The sequence below is a fragment of the Bombina bombina genome, chromosome 6 (genome assembly GCF_027579735.1).
Source record: "Bombina bombina isolate aBomBom1 chromosome 6, aBomBom1.pri, whole genome shotgun sequence".
NCBI lineage: Eukaryota > Metazoa > Chordata > Amphibia > Anura > Bombinatoridae > Bombina > Bombina bombina.
Window position 1 is genome coordinate 7621268 of NC_069504.1, and position 17977 is coordinate 7639244.

General features: G+C 42.1%; 1 protein-coding gene across 1 annotated transcript in view; it reads left to right on the forward strand.

Moving 5' to 3' along the window:
* SHANK3 (SH3 and multiple ankyrin repeat domains 3) overlaps window positions 1-17977 on the forward strand; it is a 565241-nt gene that overhangs the window by 266862 nt on the left and 280402 nt on the right. The gene's annotated exons all lie outside the window — the stretch shown is intronic.

A 17977-nucleotide genomic window follows, 5' to 3' on the forward strand; every position in this document is an offset into this window, starting at 1 on the left:
GATGTTTACTGTCAAATACCCAGGGCAGAAATTAAATTTTTAAATTCTCACTTGTAACATTCATTATAGCTAATGCATTTTCAAAAGCCTCTAAGTGATCAATTACAGATTTTGTTCCCTTATTGGAGAATATAGGTACTGCACCCTGTATGAAAGTAATTATTTTATGGGAATCATATACCTTATTAGACTTATTTTGGGATTCTCTATTAGAGTTTCCCTCGCCCGCACCAGCTGAGTTACAGCAGTTCTCTGGATTTACATCATGAGGTGATTGTCTATTTGGGAAATCTATTTCTGACCCATTAGGGGTCCTTTGTCTATATTCTTCCATATATTTTTGTACCTCATCCCTGACGCGTTCTCTAAGGGAGTTAGCATTATCTGCATTATTGTCACTGTTAATATAGGGGTTTTCATTATGGCGATATGACCTTTTTAAATCACTTAATTCCTTCTGGCTTTGCGCAAGCTGTTTATTTAATTCTTGTATCTGTGCGGGTAAGTCTATGTTATGCTTATCTAAGGCGGTTAGGTTTTGGGCAAATTCATCCATTTTATTTTTGCCTATTTTTAAATTCTCTTCGCATCTGCGTGAGGAATGAATACTACTTTCTAGCTCCTGTATTTGCAATTGTTTGTCTATGACACAAAGCGACATTTCGTCAATAATGCATATCACAAGGGGCCAAGATTTTAGTATTAGTTTGTCTCGCTTTTTGACAGCCTTGCATTGATTAATCATTAATAATTCTTGGAAAAATTCATTTTTTTCATTCCACATATTATTAACGGTAATATTTTTAGCCCTAATTTCAAGCATATCCATAAAATCATTTAATTCACCAGCAATATTAAACTTCTCTTTAATGTGGCCTATAATGTCTTTTTTAAGGACCTGGGGTGCGATCCGATATACGGCGCAGGTTTCGGTGCAAGCGTGGAAACCTGCGCCACCCGTAGTTTCAGCTCGCAACTCGAGCTATCACATATACGCCGCCGTCAGCTGCTAAAGTGCCGTAAGTCTGACAAACTAGCGATGTCCAGAAATCTGCGTAAGTACAAATTTCTGGAGTCGCCAGTGACTTACGGCACTTTAGAAACTGCCGCCACATAAAAAAACGGACTAAAATATTAAATCTCCCGTTACTGTCTAACACGCCTCCCAAACATAGCCCGACATGTATACCCCTCTATCCACAATCCCCCCTCTCACTCCTAACAATAAATATATTAACCCCTAAACCGCCGCTCCCGGACCCTGCCGCCAGCTACATTAACTATATTACCCCCTAATATGATCCCCCTACACCGCCGCCACCTCTATTAAATGTCTAACCCCCTAATGTGAGCCCCCTACACCGCCACCACCTACATTAAAATTATTAACCCCTAATGTAATCCCCCTACACCGCCGCCACCTACATTAAAATGATTAACCCCTAATCTAATCCCCCTACACCGCCGCCACCTATAATAAATGTATTACCCCCTAAAATACTAAAATGTCCCTACCCTAAACTAAATTACAAATAGCCCTGAAAAGGGCCTTTTGCGTGGCATTGCCCCAAAGTAACCAGCTCTATTACCAGCCCTTAAATGGGCCTTTTGCGTTGCATTGCCCCAAAGTAACCAGCTCTATTACCAGCCCTTAAAAGGGCCTTTTGCGGGGCATTGTCACAAAGTAATCAGCTCTTTTACCTGTAATCTGACCCCCCTACACCGCCACTACCTATATTGAAAATACTCACAAGAGAGGCGGCACACGTACTGTGCCTATTGAAGCAGATCGGGACTGTTCAGAGTCGCCCGACGGACACACACAAGAGCCGGTACACGTGATTTCCGGAGCTCCAATCACAGGCCACTTCACCTGTCGGGTCCGGATCACCGGTAGCTCACTGGGAATGGATTAGCTAGGTCAATGTTTGTCAACACGTTTCGGCCCCTAGATATCTTCTTACACAACTTTACGTCCCATTATCACCGTACCGCCAATCGGATAGATCTATCCAATTGGCGGTACGGTTATAATGGGACGTAAAGTTGTGTAAGAAGATATCTAGGGGCCGAAACGCGTTGACAAACATTGACCTGAGCTACCGGTGATCCGGACCCGACAGGTGAAGTGGCCTATGATTGGAGCTCCGGAAATCACGTGTACCGGCTCTTGTGTGTGTCCGTCGGGCGACTCTGAACAGTCCCGATCTGCTTCAATAGGCACAGTACGTGTGCCGCCTCTCTTGTGAGTATTTTCTGCACGGGGGGGCTCCTGGTCCATTGTCCTGATGATACTGCTTTATGGTTGGCGCCTCTCTTGTCTTTCTTCTTGTCTACAGCCGGGTATTCGTTTGGATTACTTTTGAGAGTGCAGCCACAGTTCTACGAGGGTCGAGTACAGCTATCACACAGTATCCTCTGGGGAGGATTTGATCTTCCTTATTTCACTACCTATATTAAATATATTAACCCCTAATCTGACCCCCCTACACCGCTGCCACCTATATTAACCCTAATTATATTAGGGTTAATATAGTTATTATATATATTAACTATATTAACCCTATCTAACCCTAACACCCCTAACTTAATTATTATTGCAATAAATCTAAATAATATTAATCTTATTAACTAAAATATTCCTATTTAAAACTAAATTCTTACCTATAAAATAAACCTTAAGATAGCTACAATATAATTAATAATTACATTGTAGCTATTTTAGGGTTTATATTTATTTTACAGGTAACTTGGTATTTATTTTAACTAGGTACAATAGCTATTAAATAATTATTAACTATTTAATAGCTACCTAGTTAAAATAATTACCAATTTACCTGTAAAATAAATCCTAACCTAAGTTACAAATACACCTACACTATCAATAAATTAATTAAATAAACTACAATTATCTAAACTAAAATACAATTAAATGCACTAAACTAAATTACTGTCAGGGTTTTTCCCTGTTGTGTTTGCCATGTGCTGCTGGCAGCCATTTTACTCACCTCTCTTCCTGACTTGGTGCATTGTGGGGGATGCTGCTCACTTCCTGCACTTCCTTTTATGGCCAGACTGTTGTGCATCATCCATGTGAGACAGGATGCAGTCTCAGAATTGTGATGTCATCACTTATTATTTAAAGGGCCTTTGTTCAGTATGCTTTGCCTTTGCGTTGTCTCAGACCTGTTTGTGAGAGTTCCTGTGTATTACCTGGCTGCCTGACGTCCTTCCTGGTTTCTGATCCCTGGCTTGTTCCTGACTCTGCTGTTCTCCTTGTTCCTGATTCCGGCTCGTCTGACTATTCGCTTTGGCTCCTGACTCGGCTCGTCTGACTACCAGTTCCGGTTTTGACTCCTGGCTTGTTATTTGACTTGTGGACTTTTTATAATTTTTTGCTATTAATATAGGTGTGATTATTTTTGCACTTCTCGTCTCAGTCTGATTCCTGGCACGCTGACATTACGCAAAGGCCATGAATCCTGATGGTGCTAATAATCCACCTTTACCTGCCATCATTTCCAGGATGGATGTACAGGATCACCGCTTGGATCAATTTGCACTAGCCCTGCAAACCCTGCTGACTCGCACTGCACATTTGGACCAAAGTGTCCCGCATGTTATGGCTGCTCCCATTTCCACTGCTGCACCTTTGCCTACCAGGAGCATGTCCGGCTCTGCACCTCTACCTCAGTGATATGGAGGCGATCCTATTCAGTGCACAGGGTTTTTGAACCAGGTGGGCATTTACTTTGAGATGTTACCTCAGGCGTTTCCCTTTGACAGAGCTAAGGTGGGATTTCTCATCTCGTTACTCTCTGACACAGCTCTTGTCTGGGCTAATCCCTTGTGGGATACTAATAAACCTGTGATTTCAAATTACCCTGAATTTGTGACCTCCTTTTGAAGGGTATTTGATGTTCCGGCTTGCTCTTCCTCTGCTGCTAAATGACTTATGTCCATTCAGCAAGGTACAAGATCTGTTGCTCAGTATGCTATTGAGTTCCGTACGCTTGCCGCAGAGGTAGGTTGGAACAATGAAGCCCTTGTTGCCGCCTTCTTTCATGGGCTCTCTGATGCGATTAAAGACGAAGTTGCTGCCAGAGATTTACCAGAGGATCTCGAGGCATTGGTGTCTTTTTTGATCCTAATTGACATCAGACTCAGAGAGAGGCCCTCTTTCAAGGAGCGCTTGCGGAAGCCTCCTGTTCCGTTGTCTCCTACGTGTTCGTTCCCACTCATGCCTCCCTCTCCTCCCATGCCTCCTGGTCCCGAGTCACCAGGTACTGCTGAGCCGATGCAGTTGGGATTCACGTGTCTCTCTGCGGCGGAGAGGGCCTTTAGGAGGAGGGAGGGGCTCTGCCTCTATTGTGGGTTACAGGGCCACCTTTTGAAGTCTTGTCCTACACGGCCGGGAAACGCTCACACCTAAGGTCCTGTCGGGGGCAGACCTTGCGTGGTTTATCCTTGTCCCCGGAACCGCTTAAGGAGAAACCTTTGGTCACGGTTGTCCTTTCCTGGGTGGACTCCTCCATAGTCACTCAGGCTCTTGTTGACTCCGGTGCTGCTGACAGTGCTTTTGTATCAGAGCACTCCATTCCTGTTTTGCCTCTGTCCGTTCCGCTTGCTATTGAGGCCATTGATGGCAGGCCCCTTCAGCCCACACTCGTTACTCACGAAACTGCTCCGTTGTCCATGGCTGTTGGGGCTCTCCATTTTGAAACCCTCCAGTTCCAGGTGATAAACTCTCCGCATTTTCCGGTTGTTCTGGGTTATCCCTGGCTCCAAAAGCACAATCCCAGTCTCGACTGGCGCAGGTCTGAAATTTTGTTGTGGTCCCCGCAATGTATTTCCACTTGTCTTCGGAAACCAGTTAAAGTCTTGTGCACTTCTTCGGTATCTCAATTGCCAGAGGAGTACCGAGAGTTCCGAGACGTGTTTGACAAGGTGCGTGCCGGTACGTTGCCTCCTCACCGGTCTTACGATTGTGTCATAGACCTGCAACCCGGAGCCATTCCTCCTCGGGGCCGGATGTACCCTCTGTCTGTTGCAGAGAATTGTGCTATGGAAGAGTATGTTGCTGATGCTCTGTCGCAGGGGATCATCCGCAAATCCTGCTCTCCTGCACTGGCTGGCTTCTTCTTTGTGAAGAAAAAGGGTGGCGAGTTAAGACCATGTATCGATTATAGGGGTCTTAATTGTCTCACCATTAAGAATGCTTACCCTATTCCGCTCATTACGGAACTCTTTGAGTGCCTCAAGGGAGCTACGGTCTTTACTAAACTTGATTTGAGAGGAGTGTACAATCTCGTTAGGATTAAGGAGGGTCACGAATGGAAAACAGCATTTAACACCAGGTGCGGGCATTATGAGTATCTTGTAATGCCCTTTGGCCTATGTAATACTCCTGCTGTTTTTCAGGAATTTATTAATGATGTCCTACGAGATATGTTGCAACAGTGTGTTGTGGTGTACTTAGACGACATCCTCATACACTCACCCACACTTGAGGCTCATCGTTCTGATGTTACACGGGTTCTTCAGAGACTACGTGAGAATGGCCTGTTTTGTAAACTTGAGAAATGCGAGTTCCATCAGACTCAAGTAACCTTCCAAGGTTATGTCTCCGTTGCAGGGTTTTCCATGGATCCTGACAAGTTATCTGCAGTTCTGCAGTGGCCTCGCCCAGTTGGTCTTCGGTCTATTCAACGTTTTTTGGGGTTCGCCAATTACTATAGAAAGTTTATTAAAAACTTTTCTTCCTTGGTCAAACCTATCACAGACATGACCCGTAAAGAGAATGATCCACTCCATTGGTCACCTACTGCCATTGAGGCCTTTGATAGTCTTAAGACTGCCTTTGCTGCCGCTCCAGTTCTGGCTCATCCTAACCCTGTCCTGCCTTTCGTTCTTGAGGTCGATGCATCTGAGACTGGAGTAGGTGCCCTCTTGTCTCAACGTCCTACGCCTGACGGTTCCTTGCATCCGTGTGGTTTCTTCTCTAAGAAATTGTCTCCAGCGGAGTGCAATTATGAAATTGGCGACAGGGAATTACTGGGCATAATTTTGGCACTCAAGGAATGGAGGCATCTTCTCGAGGGTACTAGCGTGCCAGTGCTCATTTTTACTGACCACAAGAAACTTATCTATCTGAAGCAAAACTTTTGTCGCCCCGACAGGCCAGATGGGCGCTATTTTTGTCTCGATTTAATTATGTGGTCTCCTACCTGCCTGGTAGTAAGAATGTTAGGGCTGATGCCCTCTCTCGACAATTTTCGCCTCGGTCCAAGGAGGAGCCTGTACCTACTCCTGTTATACCTCCTGACCATATTTTGGCTACCATACGTAGTAATTTGACTTCTCCCTTGGGGGAGGAGATCCTGGCTGCACAAACCAATGCACCTCCTGAGAAACCTAGTGGTAAGTGTTTTGTTCCTGAGAATCTTCTAACTAAACTTTTGCACACTTACCACTATCCTAAAGCCGCAGGTCACCCAGGCAAGAACCAAATGATTTGGTCTGTCACTCGACAATTCTGGTGGCCAGGTCTTCGTTCTGATGTTGCTGCGTATGTTGCCTCCTGCACAGTTTGTGCACAGAATAAGACTCCTCAACGTCTTCTTGTGGGTCTTCTTCAACCTATTGCTAATGGTGAGCGTCCTTGGACACATCTTTCCATGGACTTCATTGTCGAGCTCCCTGTTTCCAATGGCAATACTGTTATCCTTATGGTGGTTGACCATTTTTCTAAAATGTCACATTGCATTCCCTTGATGAAGCTGCCTACCACTCAGGAGCTTGCTTCAATTTTTGCCCGGGAGGTCTTCCGTTTACATGGGTTACCCAAGGAGATAGTGTCGGACCGGGGTAGCCAGTTTGTCTCCAGATTTTGGCGTTCCTTTTGTGCTCAAATGGGGATCCAGCTTTCCTTCTCCTCAGTATATCACCCTCAATCCAATGGGGCTGCGGAACAGTCTAATCAAGCTCTGGAACAGTTCCTCCGTTGCTATGTCTCCGATCACCACAATAATTGGTCTGAACTGTTACCTTGGGCAGAGTTTGCTCGTGATAGTGCAATAGTGCTTCCTCCAAGTTATCCCCGTTCATGGCGAATTATGGGTTTCAACCATCCTTGTTGCCCGATTCATTCATGTCTCAGGGTATTCCGGCCTTGGAGGAGCATCTCCGGCAACTCCGTTCCATGTGGGTGCAGATGGAACTGTGTTGCCTAGTCCCCGTCCTATCTTTGTTGACAACCATGAGGAGTATGAGGTCAGCAGCATTATTGACTCTCGTATGTCCAGGGGCCGTGTACAGTATTTGGTTCATGCTCCCGCCCTCCTCTGTGCCTTCCATGCCCGTTTCCCCAATAAGCCTTTTGTCCTCCCGCGTGGGAAGGGTCGTTGAGGGGAGGGTACTGTCAGGGTTTTTCCCTGTTGTGTTTGCCATGTGCTGCTGGCAGCCATTTTACTCACCTCTCTTCCTGACTTGGTGCATTGTGGGGGATGCTGCTCACTTCCTGCACTTCCTTTTATGGCCAGACTGTTGTGCATCATCCATGTGAAACAGGATGCAGTCTCAGAATTGTGATGTCATCATTTATTATTTAAAGGGCCTCTGTTCAGTATGCTTTGCCTTTGCGTTTTCCGAGACCTGTTTGTGAGAGTTCCTGTGTATTACCTGGCTGCCTGACGTCCTTCCTGGTTCCTGATCCCTGGCTTGTTCCTGACTCTGCTGTTCTCCTTGTTCCTGATTCCGGCTCGTCTGACTATTCGCTTTGGCTCCTGACTCGGCTCGTCTGACTACCAGCTATGGTTTTGACTCCTGGCTTGTTATTTGACTTGTGGACATTTTATAATTTTTGCTATTAATAACGGTGTGATTATTTTTGCACTTCTCGTCTCAGTCTGATTCCTGGCACCCTGACAATTACAAAAACAAACAAACACTAAATTACAAAAAATAAAAAAAGATTACAAGAATTTTAAGCTAATTACACCTAATCTTAGCCCCTTAATAAAATAACAAAGCCCCCCAAAATAAAAAAAAGTCCCTACCCTAAACTAAATTACAAAAAGTAATCAGCTCTATTACCAGCCCTTAAAAGGGCCTTTTGTGGGGCATTGTCCCAAAGTAATCAGCTCTTTTACCTGTAAAAAAACAACAACAACCACCCCCCATTACAACCCACCACCCACACACCCCTACTCTAAAACCCACCCTATCCCCCCTTAAAAAAACCTAAGTCTAACAACCCCCAAGTGCTCCTTACCTGTCCTGAAGACCGGCGGAGAAGGTCCTGTTCCAGGCGGAGAAGTCTTCTTCCAGGCGGCGACCTCTTCTTCTTCCAGGAACCAGCCGGCACGGAGGAGTTGAAGACCAATGACCGCGGAGCTGAAGACCATCCTCCCTGGAACTGAAGATCGGCGACGCAGGAACTGAAGACCGGAGCCATGGAGCGTGGAGGATCCTCTTCATACGATCGCCGCCGTACACTGAATCGGAATTCAAGTTACGCGATTAAAAATGGCGTCCCTTGAATTCATATTGGCTGATTTGAGCCTTCAAATTCAAATCAGCCAATCGGATAAAAGCTACTTTAATTCTATTGGCTGATTTGAATAGCCAATAGAATAAGAGCTACTGTAATTCTATTGGCTATTCTAATCAGCCAATAGAATTACAGTAGCTCTTATTCTATTGGCTATTCAAATCAGCCAATAGAATTAAAGTTGCTTTCATCCGCTCCATGGCTCCGGTCTTCAGTTCCAGCGTCGCCAGTCTTCAGTTCCAGAGAGGACGGTCTTCAGCTCCACGGTCATCGGTCTTCAACTCCTCCGCTCCGGCTGGTTCCTGGAAGAAGAAGAGGTCGCCGCCTGGAACAGGACCTTCCCCGCCGGTCTTCAGGACAGGTAAGGAGCACTTGGGGTTTAGACATAGGTTTTTTTAAGGGGGGATAGGGTGGGTTTTAGAGTAGGGGTGTGTGGGTGGTGGGTTGTAATGGGGGGGTTCTTTTTTGTCACAGGTAAAAGAGCCGATTACTTTGTGGCAATGCCCCACAAAAGGCCCTTTTAAGGGCTGGTTATAGAGCTGATTACTTTTTGTAATTTAGTTTAGGGTAGGGACATTTTTTTTATTTTGGGGGGCTTTGTTATTTTATTAGGGGGCTTAGATTAGGTGTAATTAGCTTAAAATTCTTGTAATCTTTTTTTTATTTTTTGTAATTTAGTTTAGTGTTAATTATATTTTAGTTTAGATAATTGTAGTTTAATTAATTTATTGATAGTGTAGGTGTATTTGTAACTTAGGTTAGGATTTATTTTACAGGTAAATTGGTAATTATTTTAACTAGGTAGCTATTAAATAGTTATTAACTATTTAATAGCTATTGTACCTAGTTAAAATAAATACCAAGTTACCTGTAAAATAAACATAAACCCTAAAATAGCTACAATGTAATTATTAATTATATTGTAGCTATCTTAAGGTTTATTTTATAGGTAAGAATTTAGTTTTAAATAGGAATATTTTAGTTAATAAGATTAATATTATTTAGATTTATTGCAATAATAATTAAGTTAGGGGTGTTAGGGTTAGATAGGGTTAATATAGTTAATATATATAACTATATTAATTATTAACTATATTAATAATATATATAATATAATAACTATATTAACCTTAATATAATTAGGGTTAATATAGGTGGTGGCGGTGTAGGGGGGTCAGATTAGGAGTTAATATAGTTTATAGGTGGCGGCGGTGTAGGGGGATTAGATTAGGGGTTAATATATTTAATATAGGTGGCGGCGGTGTAGGGGGTCAGATTACAGGTAAAAGAGCTGATTACTTTGTGACAATGCCCTGCAAAAGGCCCTTTTAAGGGCTGGTAATAGAGCTGGTTACTTTGGGGCAATGCCACGCAAAAGGCCCTTTTCAGGGCTATTTGTAATTTAGTTTAGGGTAGGGACATTTTAGTATTTTAGGGGGCAATACATTTATTATAGGTGGCGGTGGTGTAGGGGGATTAGATTAGGGGTTAAAACATTTATTATACGTAGCGGCGGTGTAGGGTGGTCAGATTACAGGTAAAAGAGCTGATTATTTTGTGACAATGCCCCGCAAAAGGCACTTTTAAGGGCTGGCAATAGAGCTGATTACTTTGGGACAATGCCCCACAAAAGGCCCTTTTAAGGGCTGGTAATAGAGCTGGTTACTTTGGGGCAATGCCACGCAAAAAGCCCTTTTCAGGGCTATTTGTAATTTAGTTTATGGTAGGGACATTTTAGTATTTTAGGGGGTAATACATTTATTATAGGTGGCGGCGGTGTAGGGGGATTAGATTAGGGGTTAATCATTTTAATATAGGTGGCGGCGGTGTAGGGGGATTAGATTGGGGTAATATAGTTAAAATAGGTGGCGGCGGGGTAGGGGGCTCACATTAGGGGGTAATAATTTTAATATAGATGGCAGCGAGGTAGGGGGGATTACATTAGGGGTTAATAATTTTAATGTAGGTGGCGGCGATGTAGGGGGATCACATTAGGGGGTTAGACATTTAATGTAGGTGGCAGCGGGGTCCGGGAGCGGCGGTTTAGGGGTTAAACACTTTATTAGGGATTGCGGCGGGGGATTACGGTTGACAGGTAGATAGACATTGCGCATGCGTTAGGTGTTAGGTTTTATTTTGCAGGTAGTTTAATGAGTTACGGGGCTCCAATACTCAGCGTAAGGCTTACTACACCTGCATTTTGTGGCGAGGTGAAAATGGAGTAAGATTTCTCAATTTTCGCCACGTAAGTCCTTACGCTGTATATTGGATACCAAACTGCGCTGGTTTGGTATACCTGTCTATGGGCCAAAAAACTACGGCCGAAGGCAGAAATATACGAGCGTAACTTCTAGGTTACGCCGTATATAGGATACCAAACCAGCGCAATATTTGGCGTCGCCGGCTTTTGCGGGCGACGTTGCATATCAGATCGGGCCCCTGACCTTTAGTAAGGGGTATTGTGATGGGACCATTTTCCAATGCTATGTATAGAATTAAATGAGTCACTTCTGGCTACAGACATTATTATATTGGCGTAGTATTTAGTTAAATTAAAAACGCTAATACAATTTTTACCAATAAAAAGAGAGAAGAAATTTTTTTTTATTTTAAACAAGAAAATAATATTAATTTTGAAATATGAAAAAAAATTAATCTTTAACAATATTTCAAAATATCAATATCAATAATAATTTTTTAAAAATTAATCTTTAACAATATTTCAAAATATCAATATCAATCTCGAAATATGAACATCAGTATTTCAATCTTCAAAATAAAAAACCCTTAATTTCAAAATATTAATTTCGAAATATGATTTTTTTTTTCTTTTATAATAATTTCTATTTACTACAAATATATTATATCAATATGATAAATTTTAATAATATCTCATGCAAGTGCCTCCATACAGTATGTCAGTATATTTATAAAAATCTTCTTACAAAACTCATAAAAGTTTACCTTTAAAACCTTTAAAACCAGCCTTATTTACAAATAGCCTTTCATTCAATTAACACAATGGGATTCTAAGTAAAATATTCAGCTATTTACCCACGCTTTACTCTAACACAATTCTAATTTAAAACATCAGAAATTGTATATATTATTTATGCAAAAATCCAATTCTGAGTTATATATATATATTTGCACAGATAAACAATTTAAGATTAGGATTAGTTTAACAATACACAAGCTATGAAATATTAACTTGAAATACAAACAATTTCTTTAAATCTGCTACATACAGCAACAAGGAATGTTTGCTTTAAAGTGTTTTGCATACAAAAAGTAAGCTAAGAGCTATTCAATACTATGAAATACAATTTAAAAACACAATTTGCTCTCTCCAATCTACCAATAATCTTGAATATGTTACCAGGATAAACACCAATTGATATCCAATATCTTTCAGCAGGCTTAATCTCACCTCAGAAATACCGATAAGTATATTTGCAATCAATGAGAAAAAGGTAGATCAGCTTTGCCAAAGTAAAATGGTATCTCACGCCCAGCACCCAGTTACAAGCCAGCTCAGCACAATCTGTTTGTCTCTCTCTCTTGCATTAACTTATATAAGTTCTCAATCACTGGTGAGGTTGGAAACGCCCAAACGGAAACCTTGTCTCGGATTGGCCCTTTGAAATTTCATTTTTAAACATCCAAAAAGCCTTCTGGCTGTAGTTCTTGCATCGCAGCACCGGGGGGCAGCATGACATTACATACAGATTAATTTGAACATTTCTAACAGTGAAAGAAAATATTTCTTTAACCCCTTAATGACCGGACCATTTTTCAATTTTCTTACCCTTAATGACAATGGCTATTTTTACATTTCTGCAGTGTTTGTGTTTAGCTGTAATTTTCCTCTTACTCATTTACTGTACCCACACATATTATATACTGTTTTTCTCGCCATTAAATGGACTTTCTAAAGATACCATTACTTTCATCATATCTTATAATTTACTATAAAAAAAAATATAAAATATGAGGAAAAAATTGAAAAAAACACACTTTTTCTAAATTTGACCCCTAAAATCTGTTACACATCTACAACCACCAAAAAACACCCATTCTAAATAGTTTCTAAATTTTGTCCCGAGTTTAGAAATACCCAATGTTTACATGTTTTTTGCTTTTTTTGCAAGTTATGGGGCAACAAGTACAAGTAGCACTTTGCTATTTACAAACCACCTTTTTTCAAAATTAGCGCTAGTTGCATTGGAACACTGATATCTGTCAGGAATCCCTGAATATCCCTTGACATGTAAATATTTTTTTTTAGAAGACATCCCAAAGTATTGATCTAGGCCCATTTTGGTATATTTCATGCCACCATTTCACCGCCAAACGCGATCAAATAAAAAAAACTGTTGACTTTTTCACAAATTTTTTCACAAACTTTAGGTTTCTCGCTGAATTTATTTACAAACATCTTGTGCAATTATGGTATAAATGGTGTTAAATATTTCTCTGGGATCCCCTTTGTTCAGAAATAGCAGACATATATGGCTTTGGCATTGCTTTTTTGTAATTAGAAGGCTGCTAAATGCAACTGCACACCACGCGTGTATTATGCCCAGCAGTGAAGGGGTTAATTAGGGAGCTTGTAGGGAGCTTTTAGGTTTAATTTTAGCTTTATTGTAGTGTAGTAGACAACCCAAATTATTGATCTAGGCCCATTTTAGTATATTTCATGTCACCATTTCCCCGCCAAATACGATCAAATAAAAAAAAACTGTTAAATTTTTCACAATTTTAGGTTTCTGACTGAAATTATTTACAAACAGCTTGTGCAATTATGGCACAAATGGTTGCAAATGCTTCTCTAGGATCCCCTTTGTTCAGAAATAGCAGACATATATGGCTTTGGCGTTGCTTTTTAGTAATAATAAGGCCGTTAAATGCTGCTGTGCACCACACTTGTAATATGCCCAGCAGTTAAGGGGTTAATTAGGTAGCTTGTAGGGTTAATTTTTAGCTTTAGTGTAGAGATCAGCCTCCCATCTGACACATCCCACCCCCTGTTCCCCCCTGACCCCCCTCAAACAGCTCTCTTCCCTCCCCCACCCCACAATTGTCCCCGCCATCTTAAGTACTGGCAGAAAGTCTGCCAGTACTGAAATAAAAAGCATTTTTTAATTTTTTTATTATTTTCTTCATACAGTCTGCAGTGATGGATCCCCCTTACCTCACAACCTCCCTGATCCCCCCATACATCTCTCAAACCCTCCCCCCTACCTATTTGCCGCCATCTTGGGTACTGGCAGCTGTCTGCCAGTACCCAATTTGCCCCCAAAAATTGTTTTTTTTTATTTAAAACATTAGTTTTCTGTAGTGTAGCTGGCCCCCCTCAATAATCTACATCCCTCCCCCTCCCAGATCCCTTACTTGACAACGGAGATCCCTTCCTTCAACTGCATCATCTTTTTTTTGTAAAAGGAGTGCATAAGTTGCGTGCGCGCACACGCGCGCGGCCCGGCCGCAACCGCTGACAGTGCAACATTAGAGCCGATCGGGCTAGAACTTAGAAAAAAAAAACAGCCAACGCAATTGAGAGGAGTTGCTCCCACCCACCAACGAATGTGTTAGCCGCAATAGCCGATGCAGAGAGGGCCACAGAGTGGCCCTATCTGCATCGGTGGGTAAAATATGGGATTGCAGTGATGGCTCAATGTTGAGGCATCACTACAATCCCTTGTAAGCAGCTGGAAGCGATCATGATCGCTTCCAGCTCTTAAAACAACAGAGGACGTACCAGGTACGTCAATTGTCATTAAGGGGAGCTTTTCCTATGGCGTACCTGGTACGTCCTCTGTCATTAAGGGGTTAAAATATGTAATAACTGCCATAATTTCTTGTATTAATCTCACAATATTAATTATAGATGGAGCAGCATCATATCAATTTTCTGATTATTTGGATATGAAATATCATGTGCCTTTAGAATTATACTATATTTAAGCAAATCAATACTGCTAATTATTTTGAAATTAATGGCATTTATACATCTGTTATACATGCATTTACACAAATACAGCATGTTTCACATTTCTGTGTATTTCTTCCTGGATATATGAATTGATGCCCATGTCCAACTGTTGTCTGTAACCAAAGAGATAATGTTAGAATGCTCATATTCTATGCTTCCAAAAATATATCTAGGTATATACACATTCATTTCTATGCAGTGTTCAAAACCATACAAAAATCCAGCAGATCACACACTGTCATATATTCATTCATCCAGATATCTCATTAACTCAGTTGCTCTTCTAATTTTCATTAGATTTCTGGAAAACAGAGAGAATAAACAAATGTTTTTATTTTTGATTCCATGGTTCAGTGCTTGCATACCCCCCCAGACGTAGTGTCTGCATTACGTGTATCTAAGTGTCAGAGCCACACAGCAGGGGTTATTTGCATTTGAAATGCACAGGGTTACTTTCTCACAAAATATGTCGTCTGAACTAGACTTATAGGCTCCTCTTGTGATGAGTAGGAAGTTTATCACACATTTCCAGGTAGTAAAACATATGGTCTCCTGAAATGGCTGTTAAATGTAATTAAACCAAATGCTCTATTGTCCTCACTTGTGTGTTTAGAATAACTTGGCATGCTGAGTGGGGGAGAACTAAACACGATTGAAGTCAGTTTTTCTGAATGAAATTAATCATTTTCTACTGACCAGCCAAATATCTGAATAAATATATAAATATATATATTTATTAACCTTAAAATATATGATTAAAATATATCTATATTTATTAACCTTACATATACCTTGACAGTCACTACAGTGTTATCAGTCAGTAGAGGGTCACACATGGTCACTACGGTATTATCAGTCAGTAGACCGGCACAGGGTCACTACAGTGTTGTTATCAGTCAATAGAGGGTCAAATGGTCACTACAGTGTTAGTCAGTAGAGGGTCACATGGTCACTACAGTGTTGTTATCAGTCAGTAGAGGGTCACAGGGTCACTACAGTGTTTTTATCAGTCAGTAGAGGGGCACATCGTCACTACAGTGTTATCAATGAGTAGAGGGTCACATGGCTACTGCAGTGTTATCAGTCAGTAGAGGGTCACACATGGTCACTACAGTGTTATCAGTCAGTAGATGGGCACATGGTTACTACAGTGTTATCAGTCAGTAGAGGGGCACATGGTCGCTACAGTGTTATCAGTCACTAGAGGGTCACATGGTCGCTACAGTGTTATCAGTCAATAGAGGGGCACATGGTCGCTACAGTGTTATCAGTCAATAGAGGGTCACACATGGTCACTACAGTGTTATCAGTCAGTAGGGGACACATGGTCACTACAGTGTTATCAGTCAGTAGAGGGATACATGGTCACTACAGTGTTATCAGTCAGTAGAGGGGCACATGGTCACTACAGTGTTATCAGTCAGTAGAGGGTCACATGGTCGCTACAGTGTTATCAGTCAATAGAGGGGCACATGGTCACTACAGTGTTATCAGTCAATAGAGGGTCACACATGGTCACTACAGTGTTATCAGTCAGTAGGGGACACATGGTCACTACAGTGTTATCATTCAATAGAGGGTCACACATGGTCACTACAGTGTTATCAGTCAGTAGAGGGTCACTTGGTCACATATGGATTCAGCTACTATGTGAATTTGGGGAACAGAGGATTTTAATGTCGTATTATTTTCTTCTTAAATGCTTCTTCCTTCACTTGTCTGTTTCCTACCTATAAGTGTTAAAGGGACAGTAACGTCAAAATGAAACCTTCATGATTCAGATAGAACATGCAATTTTAAACAAGTCTCCAATTTACTTCTATTACCAAATGTTTAATAAATGATGCCAAGAAAACAAAGCAATTTTAATAATAGAAGTAAATTGGAAAATGATTTAAAATTGCTGCTCTGTCTAAATCCTGAAAGTTTCATTTTGACTTTACTGTCCCTTTATGATGAATATGTTTGTTGCCGTATAAATCACTATTGCAGGTGTCTGAGCAGTACCTACCTTATATACTATGGTGACTTACTGTGTATATTTTCCCATCTTCTGTCTCATTGGCTGTTTTATTCTCCTTGCTTCATTACAGACGCTGTTGTTCATAACGTAGGTAACTATTTGTTTGACTGACTTGGGCCCGTACAGCTGTCTGTTTTCTACCCTGTGTTTTCTTTTTTCCCCATTCCCACAGCTTGTCATTGGCAAACCAAAGGGATCCTTTATAATGCTATGGCTAGGTACTGTCTAGCCTGTGAGTCTAGTAGTGCACGCCCCATGTTTGACAGGACATGCTCCCAGGTGTGACAGGACACGCTCCCAGGTGTGACAGGACACGCTCCCAGGTGTGACAGGACACGCTCCCAGGTGTGACAGGACACGCCCCCATGTGTGACAGGACACGCCCCCATGTGTGACAGGACACGCCCCCATGTGTGGCAGGACCTGCCCCCCATTTGTGACAGAGCACGCCCCCATGTGTAACAGAACACGCCCCCCCCATGTGTAACAGAACACACCCACCATGTGTGACTGATCATGCCCTCAAGTTTGACAGAACACACCCCCAAGTGTGACGGGACACTCCCCCAAGTGTGACGGGACACGCCCCCAAGTGTGAAAGGACAGGCTCTCATCTGTGGCAGGACACGTCCTCATGTGTGACACAATCTGCCCTAAGGTGTTACAGGACACACCTCATATGTGACAGGACATGCTCCCTTGTGTGACAAAACACGCCCCCATGTGTGACAGAACACGCCTTCATATGCGACAGGACCTACCCATATATGTTACAGGACATGCCCTCATGTATGACAGGACACGCCCTCATGTTTAACAGTTACTGCCCTAAGGTGTGACGGGAGACGCCCTCATGTGTGACGGGACAGGTGCCCTGATGTTATAGGACATGACCCAAAGTATGACACCAAAAACACACTAGTGTAATAGGTCTGGTCCTCATGTGTGGCAGGAGAAATCCTCTTGTATGGTAGGACACACCCTCTGGTGGAATAGTAATAAATCTTTGGTGTGACTAGACTGGACTTCTCCTGTGACAGAAAACAGTGTGTATCTGTAATGTTTAGATAGGTGGATGACACTGTAATGTTCAGGAGTGGATAGAGAGGATACCAGCACTCTAATTCTCTGGAGTGGGTAGAGAGGTTGGTGACACTGTAATGTTCAGGAGTGGGTAGAGAGGCTGTTGGCACTGTAGTGTTCAGGAGTGGGTGGATAGATTTATGACACCCCAGGAGTAGGGAGAAAAGGTGGGTGACACTAAAGTTCAGGAGTGGGTAGAAAGGTGGGTGACACTGTAAAGACCAGTAGTGGGTAGAGAGGCTGTTGACACTGACATGTTCAGGAGTGGGTGGAGATGTCAATGACACTGTAAAGATCAGGAGTGAGTAGAGAGGTTAATGACACT